Source organism: Mus pahari, chromosome 2 (genome assembly GCF_900095145.1).
Source record: "Mus pahari chromosome 2, PAHARI_EIJ_v1.1, whole genome shotgun sequence".
Lineage (NCBI taxonomy): Eukaryota > Metazoa > Chordata > Mammalia > Rodentia > Muridae > Mus > Mus pahari.
Window position 1 is genome coordinate 75,332,751 of NC_034591.1, and position 23,564 is coordinate 75,356,314.

At 42.7% G+C, this 23,564-nt stretch overlaps 1 protein-coding gene across 3 annotated transcripts in view; it reads right to left on the minus strand.

Moving 5' to 3' along the window:
- The window catches only part of Kbtbd2 (kelch repeat and BTB domain containing 2), a 21,737-nt gene extending 11,879 nt beyond the window's left edge, over positions 1-9,858 (minus strand). Inside the window, exon 1 of one of the 3 annotated variants that reach the window (XM_021190895.2) lies at positions 9,673-9,858. The gene's annotated coding sequence lies outside the window, so the exon portion shown is untranslated. Of the gene's footprint in view, positions 1-8,880; positions 9,143-9,178; positions 9,455-9,672 lie in introns of those variants that run through there. The other 2 variants (XM_029535202.1, XM_029535200.1) reach the window with 2 other exon arrangements.
- Positions 9,859-23,564: the final 13,706 nt, after the last annotated feature.

The following is a 23,564-nucleotide window of genomic DNA, read 5'->3' on the forward strand; positions in this document are numbered from 1 at the left end:
TTTTTTTGTTTTTTTGAGACAGGGTTTCTCTGTATAGCCCTGGCTGTCCTGGAACTCACTTTGTAGACCAGGTAGGCCTCAAACTCAGAAACCCACCTGCCTCTGCCTCTCGAGTGCTGGGATTAAAAGCGCGTGCCACCACGCCCAGTCAAATGGTACTATTTCTAAATTCGAAGAAATTCTATTGTATAGACGTATACCAGGCAAGCACTCTTCCACTGAGTTGCATTTCTTCTCTAAATTACACAAGAGAAGTCTGTATAATTTATCTCTCTGTAGTGTGTTCTCTCTTAGAAAGGTTTATGAGCGAGAATAACATGTTACATAGAAACACCCTTACCATACAAATTATGTTATCCAAATTAATGTGTGAACTCAAGCTGTCAGAATATTTGAAGAACAAGTTCCCTTCACATCTCTCTCATTAAAATACATTAGAAGTCACCAATAAACCCAAGTACTCATAATAAATTAGACATAATCAAATGGCACTTGAAATCAAGAAGACTAGCTTATTTCAACAAATAAAATTGGAACAGCTAGCCGGTTAATCTTTGCTGTCACCGCACAAGATTTAAAATCACAGTGAAAACAAGTCTCTGGGTATGCTGGGAGTTTCTAGGTTAGATTAATGAGAAAAGACCTATGATAAACGTAGATCCCAGGCTGAATGGAAAGGAGAAAGGTGAGTGGGAAGCAGCTTTCAGTATCTGCTGCTTCCTGACTGGGATGACACGGACTATACTCTCAAACTGGAAGCCAAAGCAAACCATTCCTTAAGCCGCTTATCATGCCTTAAAAAAACAAAAAACAAACAAACAAACAAAACCCACAACTATTTATTTATTTATTTACTGTGGTTTTCCAAGACAAGGTTTCTCAGTGTAACCCGCCCTGGCTGTCCTGGATTTGCTTTGTAGACCAGGCTGGCCTAGAGCTCACAGAGATCCACCTGCCTCTGCCTCCCGAGTGCTGTGATTTAAGGCATGCACCACACTTGGCTTACCATTTATTTTGCTACAACAAGAAATATAACACCACTCAATGGGGAAAACTCACAGCTATAGTCTACTACATAACATTCATTTAGTAAAAGAACAAAAAAACTGGAGCTAGGGTGGTGGCTCAGTGGTTAAGAGCTCTTAGTGCCCACGTGGCAGCTTACAACTTTCTGTAACTCCAGTTCCTGGAAATTGGAGCCCTTGTCTGGCCTTTTCAGCACTGCATACACATGGTTCAACATACATGGAAAAAAAAATACCCAGTCCATCTAAAACAAGAAATAGTTAAAATTTAAAAACAATCAAAAATTCAAATGAATTAAAGTTTAACTTTTTTGTTTTTTGTTTTTTTCGAGAAAGGGTTTCTCTCTTTGTAGCCTTGGCTGTCCTGGAACTCACTCTGTAGACCAGGCTGGCTTCGAACTCAGAAATCCGCCTGTCTCTGCCTCCCGAGTGCTGGGATTAAAGGCGTGCGCTACCAACACTCGGCTAAAGTTTAATTTAAAAATTATTTTAAACTAAGAATTTGTAACATGTGATGTCAAAGGAACTATAAGCCAGAAAATGAAGAGGGAAATCCAAATAGGTGGCTACCCATAAATTAACCCCCCAAACAACTGCAATTTTAAATTAGATAATTAATCCCGAGCTCCAAAACCAGAAAGGGAAATTTTTATTTTAATTAGAACCACTGCTTTTTCCTCACCAAGTATCAATCATTCAGGGTACCAAAAGAAATGACAATGTATCTCCTGGCTGGAACCATGTAACTGCCAGAATTGCTAATCCCAAAAGACTGTCTCTAGCAAGTTAACTATGGACCTAACTTCAAAGAAGTAAAGGCAAAGCAAGACCAGGTCCAGAAAGGCTCTGTTGTCCTCCTAGGTCTGAAAGGCACACCATAATCTAAGGTTCACCCTACTGTCTCCAAGGTTACTACCGAAGATCACTAGGTGCTACCACGTTAGTGAAGGCTTAGAAACATTTGCATTCTTTACACCCACAGCCTTTATTCAAAATCCTTAGGATGAGATATGCTTTAGAAGCTGAAGTTACATATTTCATAGAGGTAATGTGATGCAATATTTTCATATATTAAAACTCTCAAGAAATCTAGGGCAGTATTCCATAACTGAACACATCACCTTTACCAATGGCAACAACATGGAATAGTTGTCCTGTGACTTCGACACCTGAGCTGTGCATAGACAAAGTTCAGGATGATAAACAAACTGAGATGCCCAACTCCACCAAATTTTCCTGTAACAAAATTCCTTGCTCTTTAAGAAAAATATGAAAGACATCGTTAATACTCTGAACCCATTCCGACTTTTGCCTTGATTGGAGTAAGAACCACTTAAATTTAGTGCCTAACTGTGAAGATAATTCCTGAGGCAATGGCATCTCTCACTTAGAGGATGGTTTAATCCACGGGTGGACTCAAATTACGAAGACTACTGGGAGACAGTTAAACTGTAAGAACTGGGATCTGATTGAAGGAATAGGTCTCAGGGAAGGGGCTGTTCCTAGGGGTCTTTATCTTGCCCTAGCCCCTTCCTGTTACTGCTCTGCTTCTCATCTGTCATGAGGTGAGCTTCTCTGCACCACATCCTCCAGTCATGATGGACCAAACCTCTCCTTTAAGCTGTTCTCTCCAATCACAGCACAAGTCTCAAACACTCTCATTACTTACAACGTAACAACACATTATATATTACTTACACTACTCTCATTACTTACAACGTAACAACACATACTTTTTTCTTTTCAACACATCTTTTGCATATTATCTATATTATATCAAAAATTAAAGGGCTAGTGATACAGAATAATCATTGAGCACATACTTGGCATATCAAGTCCCTAGGCTCAATTCCCAGCATGGCAATAACAATCACATATCAACAAAAGTTGGCATCCTTTATTGCGTACTATAGAAGAAACTTTAGGTTTTAAAAGATAAATTAATACTACTCAAAATGAATTCAACTATTGTTTATTGATTTATTATGAGTATTTACACTTGAGGTACTGAGAGCTACCAACCACTAGCATTCTCAAACACTATGCACATTTACTGTTAACTACAAATGACTTTTTAAACGTCCCTTAAAAACTAGTGAGAGGCCCGGCAGTGGTGGCGCATTCCTTTAATCCCAGAACTTGGGAGGCAGAGACAGGTGGATTTCTGAGTTCAAGACCAGCCTGGTCTACAAAGTGAGTTCCAGGACAGCCAGGGCTACACAGAAAAACCCTGTCTTGAAAAAACAAAACAAAACAAAACAAAAAAACAAAACCCCACATCCAAGGAAGAAAACAAACAAAAAAACCCCAGAAAACCAAGAGACCCACTACTGCCTGCCTATGGTGATGCTCACATGAAAGACAGCATTTGGGAGGCTGAGGCTAGAAGATGCTAAGTTTAAGGCCACCTAGGATACACAGAGATAGATTTTTATCTCAAAATCAGAAACCCAAAGGTCAGCTGTGGCAGTGCACATTTAAATCTCAGCACATCAGAGGCAAAGGCAGGAGGATCTCTATGAGTTTGAAACCAGCCTGGCTTACAGAATTAATTCCAGGCCAGCCAGGGCTACAAACAAAACAAAACAAAAAGAAAAGAACACAGCCATTGCTTATAATAATCTGATGCAAAACTACTCAAAATTGCTTTCTGTTTTATTAACTACACCAACTATACAAACACTTGAAAAACACAAGATGTGTAAAAGACAAGTTTCTACAATATTAATACACATTCCCATAATCCCAGCTCTTAAGGCTGAGGCAGGAGGATAAAAAACAAATAAGAACAACAAAACAAAAACATTTATCAAATACAGGGACTCATTAGATGAAGCCAGGGCAAATCACTCACTGTACATGCAATACATAGTTGCTGGGTAGATTGGAGGATTTATGTCTGCTGTCAGAATTGTCTATTTCACTTTGCTCTAAGAGTATAAAAGTAATGGTAGACAGTTCAGCGACTGAATTATTGTCTAGCATGTGTAAGTAGCCATTCTTCAAACGTATAAGTCCTCAGATGGCAAAATTCAAACTATCCCTGAAAGATACCTGCCAATTCACATAAATGAATTATTACTGAAACACTCATAAAACAGTAATAACAATCAATTTGTTCTATAGGTTCAAATGCTGATATTAATCAATATAATCAAAAGGAAGGTATGAAATATATATACCTAATTCTATTGTAAAATTCCTGTAACTATAGAAATAGAAACAAGAGTAAAACTAACTTTCAGATGTTAACCAGGCAAAAGAGAGGATAAAGTTCAGAATAAACACAACAGAACGTGAAAACTAGACCTATAACAATTAACTGAGTTATGGATGAAAAATGAAGTGTCAAAGGCAGGAAGGACAGGCACGGTGACAACTACCAGAAATCCCTGACCATGGGAGGCTGAGGCAAGAGGACTATCACAAGTTTGAGTCCACTTGGGCTACAAAGATACTTCCATGCCAGCTTGAGCTAAGAGTCTTTAAAGAATAAATGATGGTCAAAAAGAATGTGAACAAGGCTTGTAGTTGCTACATTACAAAATTTTAGACAGGAAAAATAAGTTTGTTAGAATCTATTACACTGTGAGGCATTTCACAATAATAATGTTATTGTATAAAACTGCTAATCATAAGGAAGGTGGGCCTCTGGATATGTATGCTGAGTGAGATCTTGATTACATTATTTCATGTGACCCATTAGGACCCATCTTAGCCAGGCAGTGGTGGCACACTCCTTAAATCCCAGCATTTGGGAGGCAAAGGCAGGTGGATTTCTGAGTTTGTGGCCAGTCTGGTCTACAGAATGAGTTCCAGGACAGCCAGGGCTAAACAAAGAAACCCTGTCTCTAAAAACTGAAAAACAAAACAAAACAAAACAAAACACCCATCTCCATCTTAATAGTAAGAGAGATCAGTTTCTGGGCAGGGGATTCTAAGTGGCTACAACAGAGGAAGGAATAGCGATTTTCTGCCTGTTTTGAATGTGGATGTAATGTAACTAGCTCACTTAAAATCCTGCTGCTGTGGCTTCTCAGCCATGATGGACTAGGACCTAGAACTTCAAGCCAAAATAAAGCCTTTCTCCCTCATGTCGCTTTGGTCAGGGTATTTTATCACAGCAAGAGGAGCCAAGATACTGAGCTATACAGTGAGACCCTGTCTCAAAACAGCAAAAACTAAAAACTGCTAAGGGTAGATTTTTAAATGTTTCTGACTCTCTCCCTCTGTCTGTCTTGTCCTCTCTCCCACGGTAGGTGAGATGATGAGCATATTAAATAACGTCATCATTCCACAATGTACACATCAAAACATTACATTGGGGTTGAAGAGATGGCTGAGGTTAAGGGTATATGCATCATCCACATCAATCTCACAGTAGCCTGTTATCTGACATTTCTGACCTCCTAAAGCACCTACATACTTGGGCATACCCATATTTAGATACATAATTAAAAAATAAATCTCTAAAAAATTATATTGTATCCCACAAAATATACAATTATTTGCCGGTCAAAAGTAAAACAAAGGCTGATAGGGCACTGGCCTAGCCTGCAAGAAGCTGTGTAAAGTCCTGCCTTCAATCTTAGCACTGGAAACACAAACTGGAAAACACATGTGTGTACACACACACACACATACAAAGAGCTGGGTCAGAGGCACAAGCTACACAGGACAATAACGCAGGAGAACAGCAAGTTCTTAGCCTGAGCCACATACATTCTAAGATATCATACAAATTTTTCTCAAAAAGTTGATACAATGAAAGTATTCCTTTAGGAATCAGGTTAGGTCACTCAATTATAGGAAGTACTACCTCTTGCTGCCATCTTCCAGTACTGCAAGTGTCACTACAGAAGGCTGAAGACTTGTTGAAAAGGATCCAAGGCATTCTGGGTGACAGGTATTACGGTGTGTATGCATATGTGCGCTAGCGCGTAAAAGCACATAAGCTCAAATTACTTTGGGGAAAAGCCCACCTCTACAGCTCACTAGCTTTGCACCTTAGTTAGCTTGTATATAAAAACAGAACTCTTCCACGCCAGGTCATCCTTGAACAATGCCTTAAACAAAGCACTGCACACATTGTACAACAATTTTTTTTAGTCCAATCACTGGTGAAACTTTGTATCCTTTCCCAAAGGTCAAATCTCCATACTTTTAACAGGCCTAGAGATCCAAGTTACAAGGTCACAGTATTCCAATGTAGCTCCCTATTTTTATCCTTTTCAGACAGGGTCTCACCCTGTGGGGCTATTATGGAGCCTCTATATAATCCAGGTTTGTCTTGAACTCTGACCTTCTTGCCTTAGCTTCTATAAAGCCAATAACCTACACATGAGCCACCATGTTCAGCTCTAAATGAAACTTTAGTGAAATTAGTTTTTAAATGTACAGAGTTTTCTGATGGTACAACATATGAATTTATCAGCCCAACAAGATTAACCTTGGAGCCGGGCGTGGTGGTACACGCCTTTAATCCCAGTACTCAGGAGGCAGAGGCAGGNGCCTGGTCTACAAAGTGAGTTCCAGGACAGGCAGGGCTAAACAGAGAAACCCTGTCTCGAAAAAAAAAAAAAAAACAAAAAACAAAACAAAAAAAAAAAACAAACAAAAAAAAAGATTAACCTTGGAAGGCTGATGTCGGTGCAGAAAAAGTAAAGCCAGAAACATAACAACACAGTCATTAAACAAGTGCCTCTTAAAGAGTGGTCACTTTGTAGGACTAAATGGGGTTCTGTCTTAGAACTCACTATGAAGACCATACTGGCCACCAGCCAAGAGATCTGCCTGCCACTGCCTCCCAAGTGCTGAGATTAAAGAAATACACCATTACACTCAGCTCACTACATGATCTTTAATCGACAAATGCTACACAAATGAGTTTTGAGAGTTATGACAAGAAAAAGTGAAAGGGTTTTGAGAAAGGCTGGGGCTTTGTTTGTTTAACTTCATCAAATCTGATAAATTTCAGTAATTTTCCCTATTCTAATAAAACTTGGAGTTCAGGTCTATTCCCAAATGTTTCTTTATTCCCAAGCTGTATTCTCAATCAAGTTAACGATACATACTTATGTGCATAAGGACAAGCTCCGACACTATAGCATGATCAGTAAGTTACCAAGAGCCTATGACAGAGTAATTGAGTTCAGGATGTCATTTTAGATTATCGCTCCTTTACCTCTCCATCTTACTCAGTCTCAAAAAGTGGGAGGGGCCTAGCTGACACAAAACTGGCCCAAAGTTTTCCGCTAACACTGTTTTCTTGGGTCATTTCCTCCAACCACAACAGAAAACAATTACTGACAAGAGAACCAAGAACTGTTTTCACACACCTAATGCTGTTTAAAGTAACTTGTCATTCCCGATACCCCCAAGTTATGTAGGTATCATCTTGGATGCTCTACATTCTTTTATAGGAGTCTAAGGGGTAGAGCCGCTTAACACTGACTGTGACTACTAAAATGTGTTTTCTTACAGACACACAAAACTAAAAACTTGATGCCAAGTGTGCCCCCTCTCCTCAGCAGGCAGGGGAGGAGATGAATCCTGGTAGCCCAGGCCAACCTTAGCCTACCCAGCAAGATCTTGTCACTTAAAAAACAAACCAAGGACTGGCTGGGACTATAGCTCAGTAATAAAAGTAGGGTGCTTGTTTAGCATCCCCAGTGTTACAAAAATAAGTAAACCACAGAGGTAAAGTTCTTGGAAGCCCCTGCTTGCAATGAAAGACACAAGTCACTACTGTCATTTATATGAGTGGAGTAAATAAAGATGGTCCCAGTACATTGTTTCCAATCCCCTTCCATAAGATGATCTAAGAACTCCAATCCTGCCAGGGCATCAAGAATCCCCTTCATACACCTAAGTGCTGAACCAGCCTACCAACCAACGCCTCAAGTTACACAGTATCTGCTTTATTCAAACTCTGCAATACAGGGCAAGACCCGCTTATAACAAGACACATTTCAGGACAGCAAAACCCACCATTTTCTCAGCCCCAACGGTCTTAGGAATGTGGCAGGGGAAGGGGTGGGTGGGTGGTTGTTAACTATTTTCTAAATAGCATGCAAATCTATGGAAAATCAGGTATCTTTTGGCTTTCAAGACTGCATTCAATAGGGCACGGCATACTAGTACTAGTCTGCAAACCCAAGGCTGAAGCAGGACTTTAAGGCAAGCCTGTGTTACAGTTACACTATTAACAGTCTACCTCAAGAGACAACTCAGGTTTCTAGGAATTTAACAAACATCTAAACCATATTCAATACTCAAGGCATAGAAATTTAAGAAATGCTAACTATTTCAGCTAGCTAATAAAGAAAACTCTACCATGGCCTCACTAATAACTACTATGACTCCTTTTATTTCTGTTACCTCCTTACAGTATGTGTAAAGTTAGCATATTTTTACAGCACTGCACTTATGGAAATAAAATGGAGAGCAATTACAGTACTTATCTGAATAGAGGAAATAAGTGTGGAGACACACGGATTACATACAAAGCATGCTCAATAGAAAAGTCAAGAATTATATACCCTCTTTTAAGATTTCTAGCCCTGATCTAAAGGAACCTAGAAAAGCGTTAAACCAACAAACGAGCAAAGCAGAAAGGCATAACGTTATCAGATAGACGAAAAGAACAGCAGCAACGTTTTACATCACAGGGACTGGGAAAAACAAGTGACTTGGCTTTTCAAACGGACCTTAGATTACAAATAAGAGCTTTACCCAGTCTGACTAGACGAAGGCATTCTCAACTGCAAAAGGTCTGGTCTATATTACTCAAATTTGGGGAAGAATCCACATCTCAAAAGAAATGAAGAAACTAAAATAAACTGTATTAACTCACAGGAAGAAAATAGAATTTCAGTTCAGAGCACACTGCTGATAGGGTCGTTCCTCAGTGTCTGCTCAGTGAGCCAGACTTACAGATTCATGTATAAACAACACGTGACCAGCACTGTCTTTCCCCCTCGTTTTTACAAAGCTGATATAGCTGTTCACAAAGCAAAGTCTTTCAAGTTTACTCTCTTAATTTCTTGCTTAACTTAAAGAGAGGTCACCAAAGAAATTCTAGAGATCTGCAGCCCAGAGAATATGCATTTCTTTTCCTTTAGGAAGCTATAAAAAAGGAATCTTAGAGCTACCAGGCCAGGAGCTTGGTGGGGCGGGAAGTGGGGGAGAGCACAGGTTAACTCAAAACAACTGCACACGACAGCAGCGCACAGTCGGCCGACTTAGCGTCCAGTTCCAACCCATGATTTCCGTCTAAAGCAAACAGGTTTCAAAGGGCAGCTTCCCCTTCCCCAGCAGAGCACAAGCAGGCCGGGGACAACAGGACCCCGGCTAAGCTGGTTAACTCTTGGTTACTGCCGATGTGCCAAGAAAAAGAATATTTAAAAAGAAAAAAAAATAATAAAGGACAAGGACGCGGTCGCCCTTCTTCGGCTGCCGCGAGACGAGCGGGGCAAAACAGCTCTGCCTCGGAAAGGACGCCGCCCGGAGCCCCGCGGCTCGCGCAAGGCCGCGCCGGAAACACCGCGCGCCCGGCGGAAGCGCCCCGGTTTGAAAGCCGCCGCCGCCGCCCCGGCCCACAAAGGCCGCCCGCCCGCCCGCCCGCCTCGCGCCCGCCCCGGCTCACCTCGGCCCCGGCCGCCCGGCTCACCGCGCCGCTCCGCTCCGCTCCGCCGGGCTGCACTCACGCGGCCGCACGCACGGCGGGGGCGTGGCGCTGCGGGGATCCGGGCCGCTCGCTTCCGCCCCCGCTTCCGCTTCCTCGCGCCTCCTGGGCTGGGCCGTCACGGCCTGCCGCCCGCTCCCGCTCCCGCTCCCGCTCCCGCTCCCGCCGCGGCTCTGCCGCCTCCCGGGTGCCCGCAGCCGGACCCCGCCTTCATCTGGCTCACCGCGCCCTTTTCCTCAGCCCCACCGGAAAGCCAAAACAATCGGAGCCGCGCAGGCGCGGGAAGGAAACGGCAGGCAGGAAGGGCGGAGGCGGCGCGAGGTGACGCTGGCGTCTGGGTCCCGGGCTTCCCGGGTTGCCGCCGGGCTGCCAGGGCGCGTGCGCGGAGCGGGGTCGCGCGGGCCACCCAGCCTCAGGGGTGGCCTGTAATAAGTAGTCCCCGAAGTTCTCTTCGGCGGCACTTGGACTTCTGCGCTGCCGCAGTTGTTCGTCTTTGAGGTGTCTACCGGAGATACAGACATTTGCAGGCTGGGCCAGAATGGGGGCCAGCACTACACCCCGGGAAGTTGAAGTTAGGGGAGGAGGGCATTGGACCGTTTGCTGAATGGGCTGTTTTCCTTAGTGCCAGCCTCCATCGCCTTCGGACGTTCAGTTTGCTAAGGCCTTGGAAGTATTGGCACCACGGAGATAACCCGCAGTTTGGAAGCGAATGGGTGCAGAGGACGGTGTCCACGAGTGACGCCTCCAGCCAGTTTTTACTGCAATGCAGCAGACACCCTCCATGCCCCAAATTTCAAAGCAAAGCCTTGAAGCAGCAAGTGCTTGTGGTCTGCGCCGGTTTTATAACTTGCCGAGGCTTGTTGGCAAGCAAAAAAGTTAGAGATTAGGCAAATATACGTGTAACAAAAACAAAACAAAAATCGTTCAGAATTGCCTACTTCCTAACTTCCACTGTTAGAACAAGTCCAGTCTGGAGAATAGGGATGGCTATAAGATAAAAAGCATTAGGCAAAGGGGCAGACACCTCTAATCCCAGATTAGAGAAATCCCAGGAGGCTAGAGAAAGGATATCAGGGATTCTAGACTGTCCTTCGCTAAATAGTGAGTTCAATTTTTTTCCAATTTTTTATTAGATATATTCTTCATTTACATTTCAATTTTAACAGGAGCACATGAACGACACCAGACTATTTAAAAGTACTGGTTTGGTAGAGGGGGTTAACAGGCCCTGAGAGTGCATTACAGAGCATTACAATACAATGTATCTATCTTGCGTCCCTGTAAGGATACAAAGATAATCTTGTCTGCTCTCAAATACAATGTATCTATCCACTCCATTTTGCTTTCTTCTAATAATACAAAGAAAATATAGTTAACCGTGCTGGTATACTCCATTTTTACTTCCCTGAAATAATACAAAGAAAATCTAGTTGACCGACGTCATTATGAACACCTAGCACATAGCACAAGGAACTTCTTTGTTGTTAATGAGACTGCTCTTCGTCTTGATTGTGTGAATATGGAATTCCTAGGTCACAACCCAATAATGATAACGTTTACAAAGTTTAATCTGGGCATAGTGGCATAGGCCTGTAATCTCAGCATGCCAGAGTCAGGTAGGCAGATTTCTGTAAATTCAAGGACAGCAAGGTCTAAATAGAAAGTTACTTGTTATAAGCCAGCCAGGAATACATAGTGAGTCCCTGCCTAAAAAACCAAAACAAACAAAAGAAAAAAAGAAAAGAAAAGAAAGTGGAGTTTATATAAAAGATGATGTAGTTCAAATAAAGTTTGTAGTCTATTTAGTTGCTTTTGCTAATACCAGCTTCATAGTTTTGATAATATGCTATCGTTATCTAAGATGGGAAGTCACTTGAGGGGTCTTCTTTCTTTCTTTCTTCTTTTTTTTTTTTTTTTTTTTTTTTTTGGTTTTTCGAGACAGGGTTTCTCTGTATAGCCCTGGCTGTCCTGGAACTCACTCTGTAGACCAAGCTGGGCTCGGACTCAGAAATCCCTCTGCCTCTGCCTCCTGAGTGCTGGGATTAAAGGCGTGTGCCACCACGCCCAACTCGAGGGGTTTTCAAAGAACATTCTACTTTTGTTACTTTGTATGCTGTGTGTGTGTGTGTATGTGTGTGTGTGAGTATGAGTGTGTGTGTGTGTGTATGAGTGTGTGTGAAAGTGTGAGTGTGTGGGTGTGAGTGTGAGTGACTGTGTGATTCTTGAGAGGTCAGTGTTCATGCCACCACACTTGTGTGAAGGTCAGAGGACCTCTTTGCAGATTTCCTTCCACCCTTGTGTGGCTTCCAGGGATGGCACTCGAGGTTGCCAGGCTTGCAGAGCAGGCTTCTTTGCCTGGACACTGACTTCCAGAGGATCTGGGTTCTTCAATTCACAGCATCCACATTGTTGGGGGCTACAAAAGTCCTTATATTTACAAATAAACACCAGGGAAAACAGGAATGTTAAACATACAGGGTGTTCCCACAATGGAGGAAGTAAAATACTTGCATCCCATTCAAAAACCTGAGAGTAGATTGTTAACAACAATGTGGTGACCTTTTGCTCTCTGTAGAGGTAGACCTCACCTAAATCCGTAAGAATAATTATTCCACACTCTGCATCCCTAACCCTTTTCTCTTTAGCTCCTAATTAATAGAACTGATCATTAGGGGAGGTAGCCTGCTGATCTCTATTCTATCTTGGTCAGAGACGACACCAGGATTGTATTATACCAAAAAACTTCTCTCCCAAATTGTACTGTATTTAAATATTCTTCATACGGTACACAGATATGCATGCATGCAAAACATCTATGCACATAAAATTACATTTACCGTTTTCAAGTTCTCAAAAGTGAACATCATGCATTCAAAAAATATTTAATACTCCGAGAACCAGAAAAGAAAGTCTCATAGGGGAATGGGTGTGTTGGGAGGAAAGATCCAAATACTGAGACAAGTTCTATAGAAGCAATATGCACAGGGTGCTCTGAAGGTGCAGAAGAAGAAGTCGGTGACAGTATGTGTATGTTGGCTCATACCTGTAATCACAGTCTTTGGGAGGCTGCAGCAAGAAAACTGTCACAAATTCAAGGTCCTATTGAATTCTAAGCAACCCTGGGCTACAGTGTACTATTCAAAAGGGGGGGGGCATTCAAGCAGATTGGGGCATGCATCTCTCCTGTCTCCTCTGGAGGGTAGCAGGAAGATAGTTTGGGCCTAGGAGCTTGAAGTTTGGCTGGGCAACATAGAACCTAAAGGAGAACCAATTGAATATAGCAGGAATCAAGGCACACACATGGCTTCGCTTCAGCCACAGGGGCTTGCTCTGAGTAGTGTGGAGCACCTAGGCTGGCCTTAAACTTTGAATGCAGTTGGCTTAGGCTCCCAAGTGCTGGAGTTTCAGACTTGTGCCATCGATCCAGTTCACAGATACTGGAGTGAGTCTGTCAGCTTTGGTCTTGCTTGTTTTCATTTGCACTTGTTACCCTTTTGTTGTCTCTAACATGATTTTGCAATGTAAATTCTATTACAGCAGAAACCACCATTTTGGGTTTGACTTTCCAGTTTTGTATAGTACTGTCTAGATCAGTAGGTTCTTAACATGTGGGTTGTTGCTGCCTTTTTGGTGGGGTGTCAAATGACCCTTTCACCCCAAACCACCAGAAAACAGATTTTTTGCATTGCAATTCATAAGAATAGCAAAGTAACAGTTATGCAGTAGTAATGAAAATAATTTTATGGCTGGCAGCCATCACAACATGAGGAACTGTATTAAAGGGTCACAACATTAGGAAGGTTAACCACTGGTCTAGATGCTAGTAAATATTTATTGAGTGGATAAGGTCTTTGTCTATTATGAGAATGACAACATTTCAAGACAGGATAGATTTAGATCATGAAATGGTTTAAAATCTATACCTTATGATTATATAAGAACAGTGTATAACAACATAAAAACAATTGTATGATTAACATAATGCTAATAGTGCTTAGCATGTAGTAAATGACTTTTTAAAAAATTTAATTTAATTTTTTTATTAATCATTCCATTCATTTACATCTCAAATAATATCCCCCTTCACAGTTACCCCTCTCTACATCTGCCCTCTCTCTCCTTCCCTTTGCCTCTGTGAGGGTGCTTCCCCACCTTCCCACACACCCACTCCCACCTCACCACTCCAGCATCCTTCTACTCTGGATAATGAGCTAGAGACTTAGGGTTTTAGGAATGCAAGTAGAAGGCTTATTTCTCTGGGCTTTAATTGCCAGCTTCCTCAGCACTAAGCAGTGATCCTAGGCTTCCATCAATGGCTGGCAAAACCAGACATGCATGCTAATGTTATAGCATCTAGACAGACCTTAGGTGTTGAAACCATCTTGCTTGAACACTGCCACATTCCTGCCACTGTTGCCTTCTTGGCTTCTCCTATTTTACTCCCATTTCTCCCTATCTTCTCTTCATATTACCAGCTCAAGATGATCTAATAATAAATATCAAAAGTAGACCAGAAAAGACCATTCCTGAGGAGTTAGAGAGATAGATGAATGGGTAAGAGCACTTGCTCTTCAAAGAAGAGGACCTGAGTTTGAATCCTCAAATCCAAATAAAAAACCAGACACATTCCCATATTTCCAGCACTGAGAGGCAGAAACAGGTGGATCCTGAGAGCTTGCTGGCAAGCCACTCTAGAAAAAACACTGAGAACCGCTGGCTCAGTGAGAGGCTCTGCCTTGAGGCAATAGGACAGTAACAGAGGAAGATATGAAGATACCTGGTGTCCCACTCTGCATGCACATGAACCTGCACAATCACATACACATGACGACACACACACAACATCACACACACACACATTCAACAGGGGATTTTAAATCTTTATTTTTATTTTAAAAAATTATTTGTATGTGGGTATGTACACATACATGCAGGTGCCTGAGGAGGCCAAGCAGCTTGAATTGGCTGGAAACATACGTGTAGTAATTGAGAGCCACCTGATGCAGGTGCTAGTAACTAAACTTGGGTCCCCTGGAAAAGTTGCATGAAGGACAACATTTAATCGGGGCTGGATTACAGGTTCTGAAGTTTGGTCCATTGTCATCAAGGCGCATGGCAGCATCCAGGTAGGCATGGAGCAGGAGGAGCTGAGAGTTCTGCATCTTGTTCCAAAGGCAAACAGGAGAAGCCTATCTTCCAGGCAGGTAGGAAGAAGGTCTTAAAGCCCACCTCTACAGTGACACAATTCCTCCAACAAGGCCACCCCCAATAGTGCCATTCCCTGGACTAAGAATATTCAAACACATGAGTCTATGGGAGCCAAACCTATTCAAACCACTACAAAGGTCAATGACAGTTCAAAGCCAACCTGGGCTACATAGCAAGACTCAGTGTCAAAACAAAACCAAAACCTGAAACATTAACAATGCTTTTACAGTATTTAATAGTGTTTAACAATGAGTCAAAAACCATTGGAGAAAGTTAGGTCATTTTATCTGTCTCAGTTCTACTGTGGAATACACACCAAAAATCATTTAAAGCACTGGCCTGAGCACATTTTTGTAAACCAATATTCATAACAGCATTACTCACAACTGCCAAAAGGTGGAAACAGATGTCAACTCACAGGTGTATGTGGGAACAAAAGGAGTTATATACATCAGAATATTACTGCAGTGGAATGAAGTTTTATTCGGGGTTTTTAAAAAGGAAACTGAAATCTGCTATGGAAGACATTGTGCTGAGTGAAATGAACCTACATACAAAAGGACAGACATCACATGATTCCACAGTCATGAACCACTGGGAGGAACCAAAGTCACAGTAACTGTGGTGGCCTAACTTGATAGGATCTATTGTCACCTAGGAGACAAACTTCTGGGTATACTTATGAGAGATTATTTAGATTGCTTTAGCCTCTGGCCATACCTGTGAGGAATTATTGTGATCAGGTTAATCGAAGTGGAAATATCCACCATCAAAGTGGGGAAATAAGGGCTAGAGAGATGGCTTAGTGGTTAAGAGCACTTCTTGCATTTGCAGAGAACATGGGTTTTGTTCCTAGCACCTCAATGTGCTTCATAGCTATTCCTAACTCCAGTTCCTGGAATATGGCACCTTCTGATCTCTGTGGGTACCAGACACACATGTAGCACACGTATATATGTATGGCAGTTTGAATAAGAATGGAATTCATAGGCTCATAGATTTGGCTGCTTGGACACCAGGAAGTGGTACTGTTAGGAGGTGTGGCTCTGTTAGAAGAAATATGTCTCTGGAGGTTGGCTTTGAGGTTCCAAGTCCTCAAGTTGGTCTCTCTCTCTCTCTCTCTCTCTCTCTCTCTCTCTCTCTCTCTCTCTCTCTCTCCCCAGGAAGCGTTTATGAACCCCCAAACAAAAGACCACTAAGGAGCCATCTCTGATGTGATAGCATTAGGGCCTCTCTCTCTCTCTCTCTCTCTCTCTCTCTCTCTCTCTCTCTCTCGCTCGCTCGCTCGCTCTCTATCTCTTTAAAGATTTGTTTATTTATTATATGTAAGTACACTGTAACTGTCTTCAGACACCCCAGAAGAGGGCATCAGATCTCATTACGTATGGTTGTGAGCCACCATGTGGTTGCTGGGATTTGAATTCAGGACCTTTGGAAGAGCAGTCAGTGCTCTTAACCTCTGAGCCATCTCTCCAGCCCCACATTAGGGTCTCTTTATTACAAGCTCAGGCTTGGGCTCTCCTCCAACTCAAACCTGACACAGTAGGACAGGAAGGGAAGGCAGAGCAGCCTCGAACCTTCAGCAGGACAAAATTTTATAGGAAAATAGGAGCAAGTAAGGGGGTAAGGGGGGGGGCTGTCCAGTCTGGCAAGCATCTATTAGAATGACTATAAGCCAACAGGTGGGTGCTCTGAAGCAAGACCATATACAATCACAAACAGCCTGAAAGTGCATCTGAAACAACCAGACTAATCTTTGATTAACTGTTGCTACGAAGTAGCTAGGGAGTAACTGGCCAAGGACAAGCCCTGGGATCCTTCCTGGTACGTGGGCACAGCTTGAGTTCTGCTGTAGGTCAAGTTCTCAGACTTTTTTTTCTTTTAAGATGGAGGCTGGGGGCTGGTGAGATGGCTCAGCGGTTAAGAGCACTGACTGCTCTTCTGAAGGTCCTGAGTTCAAATCCCAGCGACCACATGGTGGCTCACAATCCGTGATGAGATCTTCTGGAGTGTCTGAAAACAGCTACAGTGTGCTTACACAGACAGCTACGGTGAACTTACATATAATAAATAAATAAATCTTAAACAAAAAAGATGGAGGCTGGTCCCAAGATGGAATAGATTTGACTTCTCACTCCTCTCTCTCTCTCTCTCTCTCTCTCTCTCTCTCTCTCTCTCTCTCTCTGTCTCTCTCTCTCTTTCCCCACTTTTCTTCCCCCCCCACTTCTCTTCCCCACCCTCTGCTGCCTGCCAGTTGCAACGCAGAACTCTCAGCTACTCTCCAGTACCAAGTCTGCTGTGTGCCACCATGTTCTCTACCATGTTGATAGCAGACTAAATCCCTGAACTGAAAGCCAGCTCCAGTGAAATGTTTTCCTTTATTGGAGTTGCTGTGGTCACAGTCTGTTCACAGCACTGGGACACTGACTAAGACAATATATGTAGGCAAAATGCCCATACACAAAAAACAAAACAAAAAAATAGGTCTTTTTTAAAGGGTGGACAACAGCATCCCCTGGGCTTGGGTCCTGATAAGCACAGAAGGGAGAAAGCAAACTGAGCGCCAGCATACTTTTCTGCATCTTTTCTGCATCCTGTCTGTGAATGCAAAGTGAACAGCTCAATCAAGCTAGGCTACCAGGATTCCCTTCCCATCATGTACCTCACCCTCGGACTCTGTGCCAAAGAAAACACTTGCTTCCTTAAATGTTGTTTTTGTCAGGATATTTTATCACAGTAACAGGAAAAAGTGACAAAGAAAGAACATTGGTAGCAGGAGTAGGGATGTCACTGTGATGAATCTGAACATGTGGTTCTTAGGCCTCTGGAACAGGTTTGTGGGGTAAATGTGGAAAATTTTGATCCTTCAGGTTAGAAAGGTCCCTGCTGTCCATAAAGTGTACTGTGACATTCTGGTGGGAACTTAGAAGACAAGGATGGTGAGAGAAATACAGTGGAAGCCCGGCTCTGAGACTTCAGCAGTTGGGGGTGGGGAACTACAGACAAAGGACTTCATTAAGAAGTAGGATAGAGGCCATGAGAGATTTTGGCTAAGAATCTGGTTTCATTTCCCCCTAAGACTCATTTTAAATTGTCTGTGATACAAATGCTCTTCAGCTAGGGGTATAGCTCAGGGCACATCACTTGCCTGGCAGCCCCTGGGCTCAAACTCCAGCAACAGAAGATGAAAAGGGAAGGAAGCAAGCACAAAAGGAAGAAAGAAAGAGAAAGGAAAGGAAAGGAAAAAGACCAAACTCTCTTGTACTATCCCAACCCAGTCTATGATTAAACTCCTGAAAACACAACTTTAATTCAGTGTTCAAGGGAGTAATGATTTGGAAAATGCCCACTGCAGAGATTAAGAAAGGAAAGCTTAGGGACTGGAGAGGTGAGTAAGCTGTTAAGAGCACTGGCCACTCTTCTAGAAGACACACATTTGATTCTTAGGACTTAGGTAGCAACTCATAACCATCTATAACTCCAGTTCCAGGGGATCTGATAACAACTTTTTTTTTTAAAAGATTTATTTATTTATTATATGTAAGTACACTGTAGCTGACTTCAGACACTCTAGAAGAGGGAGTCAGATCTCGTTACGGATGGTTGTGAGCCACCATGTGGTTGCTGAGATTTGAACTCAGGACCTTCGGAAGAGCAATCAGGTGCTCTTACCTGCTGAGCCATCTCACCAGCCCCCTGATAACAACTTCTGGCATTCTTCCATGAGCACTGAACACAAGCGGTATGTGACATACATGTAGGCAAAACACCCCCATACATATGACAGAAACAATCTGTTTTGAAAGAAGGGGAAACTGTTACTTAACAATGAAGGACTCTGATAAAGACACAGTGCAGCTGAACCAGAGCCTTGAACTCAGGAATCCAGAGGGATGCATGTTCCAGGATTCCAGGAGGGATGGCAGACTGCAGGAGTAGTGTGGCAGGAGTAGTGCAGCAGGAGCCTGTGTGGTGTGTACACGTGGTGTCCTCGGTCAGTCCCTAACACCAACCAACAAGAAAGGGAAAGGAGTCATGTGGTCTGTACAGCCTGTGCAAGTAGGTAAATGGGCCAGACACTATCTGAATCCCAGATCACTGTGTAACCACAGCTGGTACTCAAGTTAGGTTGTGTAAATGTGTGTGTTTTATGATAAATGTCTCACTTCTTGTAAAGCCCGTGGTCTGGCAGCGCATAAAGGAAAGAAGTATACAGCAAGACTCAGGAGATGTGAGAAACTGTGTAGCAGGGCGCTTGACACATAAAGGAAGGCATGTGCTCCATCCCAGCACCGTGTGGAGAGCAGAAGGGATGGTAGCCTTCCATCTGGAGAACACTCTATCTCTCTCTCCTCTCTGCATCTTGCTATGCACACCACCTCATTAGTAGTGCTTGAGGAAACTAGCCGCCATGGCATGAGGACACCCACACGGTCTCTGGAGAGGTCCATCTGACTGGAAACAAAAGCAGCTGGTCAAAAGCCAGTTATAACCCGAGGCTGGAAATACAAGTGAGTGCAGAGTGAGATTCTCCTATCCCACCGAAGCTGACATGCTAAAAAACAAACGAACAGACAAACAAATCTTACAGGAGACTTAGAGCTAGAGTCACCCTGGCCATATGTCCCTTAAGCTCTATCCCCTAGATAATGCTTCATAATGAACCTGGGCAGTAATGGTTCATTAATAATGATGCACACCTTTAACCTCAGCATTGGAGAGGCAGAGGCTGGTGGATCTCTGAGTTCAAGGCCAGCCTGGTATACAGAGTGAGTTCCAGGAGAGCAAGGGCTACATGGTAAGACTCTGTCTTGAAAAAAAAAAAACCCAATGAATGAATGAATGAATCAATAAATAAATGAAAATGTTTCATATTAAATGTTCACTTTAAACTTTATGCACACCCCCAACAAGAAGTTGGGTATAATTTGTTACTCAGTAATAGATAACTAATATATTAATGAACTTTGAGTACAGTTCAAGTTTTGTTAACTTTAGTAATGGTTGACACTAATATATGTTAACACTAGTCTATGCACTCAGCCAATAAGTATTACTATATCTTCCTATCATTGGTGGATTATGTTTAGATTACAACCTCAAAACTATTTTTTTTCTGGTCTCAAGCACAGATTTATGAAGATCTAGTTGAAATCTTTGATTCCATACATAGTAGCTTTGGGAATTTACAGGATATCTGCCCATTTCTTCAGCTGTAATTTAACGCTAGTGTAGAATAAGTTAAGCATTTCTAATATGAAAATCCAAATGCAAAATGCTCCAAAATCCAACACTTTTTGAGCATAGAAATGATACCACAAGCAGAAAAGTTGTACAGCTGACCTCATGTAATAGATGGCCATCAAGATAAAATGTACTAAAAGTGCTATATGCAATGTAGTACTTTCTGGTTTCCTATCAGCACGCACCCATAATCTCAGCCCTCAGGAGGATGAGGCAAGGGGGTTCCTGAGCTGGTGGCCAGTCCAGGAAGCACGCTGAGAGAGAAAGCTTGTCTAAAAAATTATTGATAGTTAAATATTTTCAAGCTATATATATATAAGATATTTTTAAAATCACAAGTGAATTTTAAATCTGTATTTGGGTCCCACTACTAAGATATTTTCATATATATACACACATATATTTGAATATATATTGAATATATATAAGATGTAAAAACAACCAACAAAACAAAACAATAACAATCCAAAATACTTCAGGCGCCAGGCATTTTGAGGTATATTTTAGTTTTCTTTCTATTGCAGTGATAAACAAAATGACCAAAAACAACCTGGAAAGGAAAATTTTTACTTCATCTTACAGTTTATAGTCCATCATCATGGATCCCCTTCTCCATACTTGAACTGCCTGACTGGACCTCAGTGGCCAGGATGGACCTAGTCCTGCTGTGACTAGATATCCCAGGGTGGGATAATACCCAAGGGGGCTTCCCCTTCTCTGAGGAGAGGGGAAGAGGGCAATGGGGGAGGGGTTTGTAAGGGTGGAACTGGGAAAAGAGGAGTGAGAGGGACTGTGATTGGGATGTAAAGTGAGTAAAAAAAATTGGAAAAAAAACCCCAGTTATGTTATATGATTTTTTTTTGTTTGTTTGTTTTAATACCTAGTGTGGGATATGGGGCTGCTTTAGCCACTATTATTGTCTAGTGCTCTAGGAAGAGCATGTTTTGGTTTTTTTTGTTTTTGTTTTTGTTTTTTTGTCAGCTGCAGATAGTTTAATTCTGGGGACTCTGAGCCCTGAGAGTGTCAGGAGGTGCTATGAAGAAGAAGGAGGAAGAGGTTGAAGAAGAGAGAAGGGGGAGGAGAAGGAGGAAGAAGAGAAGGAAGAGGAGGAGGAGGAGGAGGAGGAGGAGGAGGAGGAGGAGGAGGAGGAGGAGGAGGAGGAGGAGAAGGAGGAGGTGGTGGCGGCCCCTACTGCTGGTCCTTGCTGTAGTTGCTGTTGCTGGTTTGCTGGACTGCTGGATACTCTGACAATGAAGATTTGACATTGATACTCAATGTCCCTAATCAGGAGGAAGTAGTCTGAAGAGGTCTACATCCCCCTTTACCTTCAGCCTTTCCCTCCTATCTAGTGTTGGGGGGCAGGGATTGAAAAGGATTGAGGTAGAGAAAGGGTTGGAAGGAAGGCAGAGGTATAAGAACCCAATAAATGCTAAAATGCCAGCCGAGAGTGCTATGATTAATAATGCTCTGAGGATTATTCTTATCTGAAAACACAATTTGAAAGTCAATATATAAATACAGTTTAAAAATTAGTCTGGGCATGGGCATGGCTAGAGTCTCAGCTTTCAGAAGGCTAAGCAAGAGGACTGAGCATTTGAAGCCAACGTGAGGAAACTAGGAAGACCTTGTCCCCCCAAACCAAAAGGCTGGAGATGTTAGTCAGTGGTGGAGTACTGGCCTGACATGCACAAAGCTGTGGACTCAATTCCTCTCACATGCACACGCACACACAGGGAGACTTTTATTCAATACTGTCTATCTAGTCAAACAGACAATGTAGCAACACACTGTAGTCTCAGCTGAAACAAAAGATCTCTTGATCCCACAGAACCCAGCCTAGGCAATCAAGTGTGACCCCGATCACCAAAACTAAAAACCAGAGCCAGGAAGATGGCTCAGTGGGTAAAGTCATTTGTTGCCAAGCCTGAAGACTTGAATTTTATTCCTGGGAACTCACATGGTGAAAAGAGAAAACACCTCCACATTGTCTTCTGATCTCCATACTTGTACATCCGTGGTTCATTGCTGTTTTATTCACAAGACCTCGGAAACAGAATCAATTGAAGAACGGATAAGAAATATGTGATAGATATTGTCTTAGTCAGGGTTTCTATTCCTGCACAAACATCATGACCAAGAAGCAAATTGGGGAGGAAAGGGTTTATTCCGCTTACATTTCCACATTGCTGTTATCACCAAAGAAAGTCAGGACTGGAACTCAAGCAGGTCAGGAAGCAGAGGCCATGGAGGGGTGTTCTTTACTGGCTTGCTTCCCCTGGCTTGATCAGCCTGCTCTCTTATAGAACCAAGACTACCAGCTCAGAGATGGCACCGCCCACAAGGAGACCTCCCCCACTTGGTCACTAATTGAGAAAATGCCCTGCAGCTGGATCTCATGGAGGCATTTCCCCAACTGAAGCTCCTTTCTCTGTGATAACTCCAGCCTGTGTCAAGTTGACACAAAACTAGCCAGTACAGATATTAATACAAACTATTCACTTGTAAAGCAAAAAACCAAGGACATGGAAATTGCAGGTAAATGGAACAAACTGTAAAAAGTACTAAAGTGAGGTAATTCAGATCTAGCAAGACAAACACTATATGATTTCCCATATGTGCTGTCCTAGTTTGTTTTCTACGACTGTGATAAAGTCTGTGACCCAAAAGCAACTTATGGAGGAAGGGGTTTTATTATCTTACATGCCTCAATTACAGCCAGTCACCAAGTCAGGACGGGACTCATACAGGACAGAGTGGGGGACCACTGACATTGCTCATCGACTTGATCATCTCAGGAGGACTCTCTCCCGAAAGGAAGCTCCACATCCATCTTTAACTGAGGAAAAGCCCCACAGTCATGCCCACGGGACACTTTCATAGAGGGAACTCCTCAATTTCAGTTTCCTCTTGCCAGGTGACCCAGTTTGTGTGAAGTTAGAAAAAACTGACCAGCACTCATGAGGATCACAATGTAATGCAGGAAACTAGAGAGGTGCCTTTGGGGACATGCTGAGGGAGTGCATATTGAACATTGTAAGTAAATTAAACGTAGAGGTGAAATATTGGGGTCGGAAGGACTTAAGTAGAAATGGGAGTCCAGTAGGGTGGAGGGAAGGGTTAACCCAAAGGAAGGGAAGCCATACAGAAGTCTACTGTCTCACAATCCAATTTAAAAATCGGTTTAAAGGATAGTAGAGAACATGTGAAACAAAAGAAGAGGACTAGATACTGGGTGTTAGAGGAATAAGCAGGGATAGAGGTAGGAGGATGGAAGGGAGGAAAGTGTAGTGGGTAGGTCAGCCAAAATTAAGAGTGTATGCAAAAGCCTTAAGAAAAACCACTAGTGCCGGGTAGTGGTGGCGCACACCTTTAATCCCAGCACTTGGGAGGCAGAGGCAGGC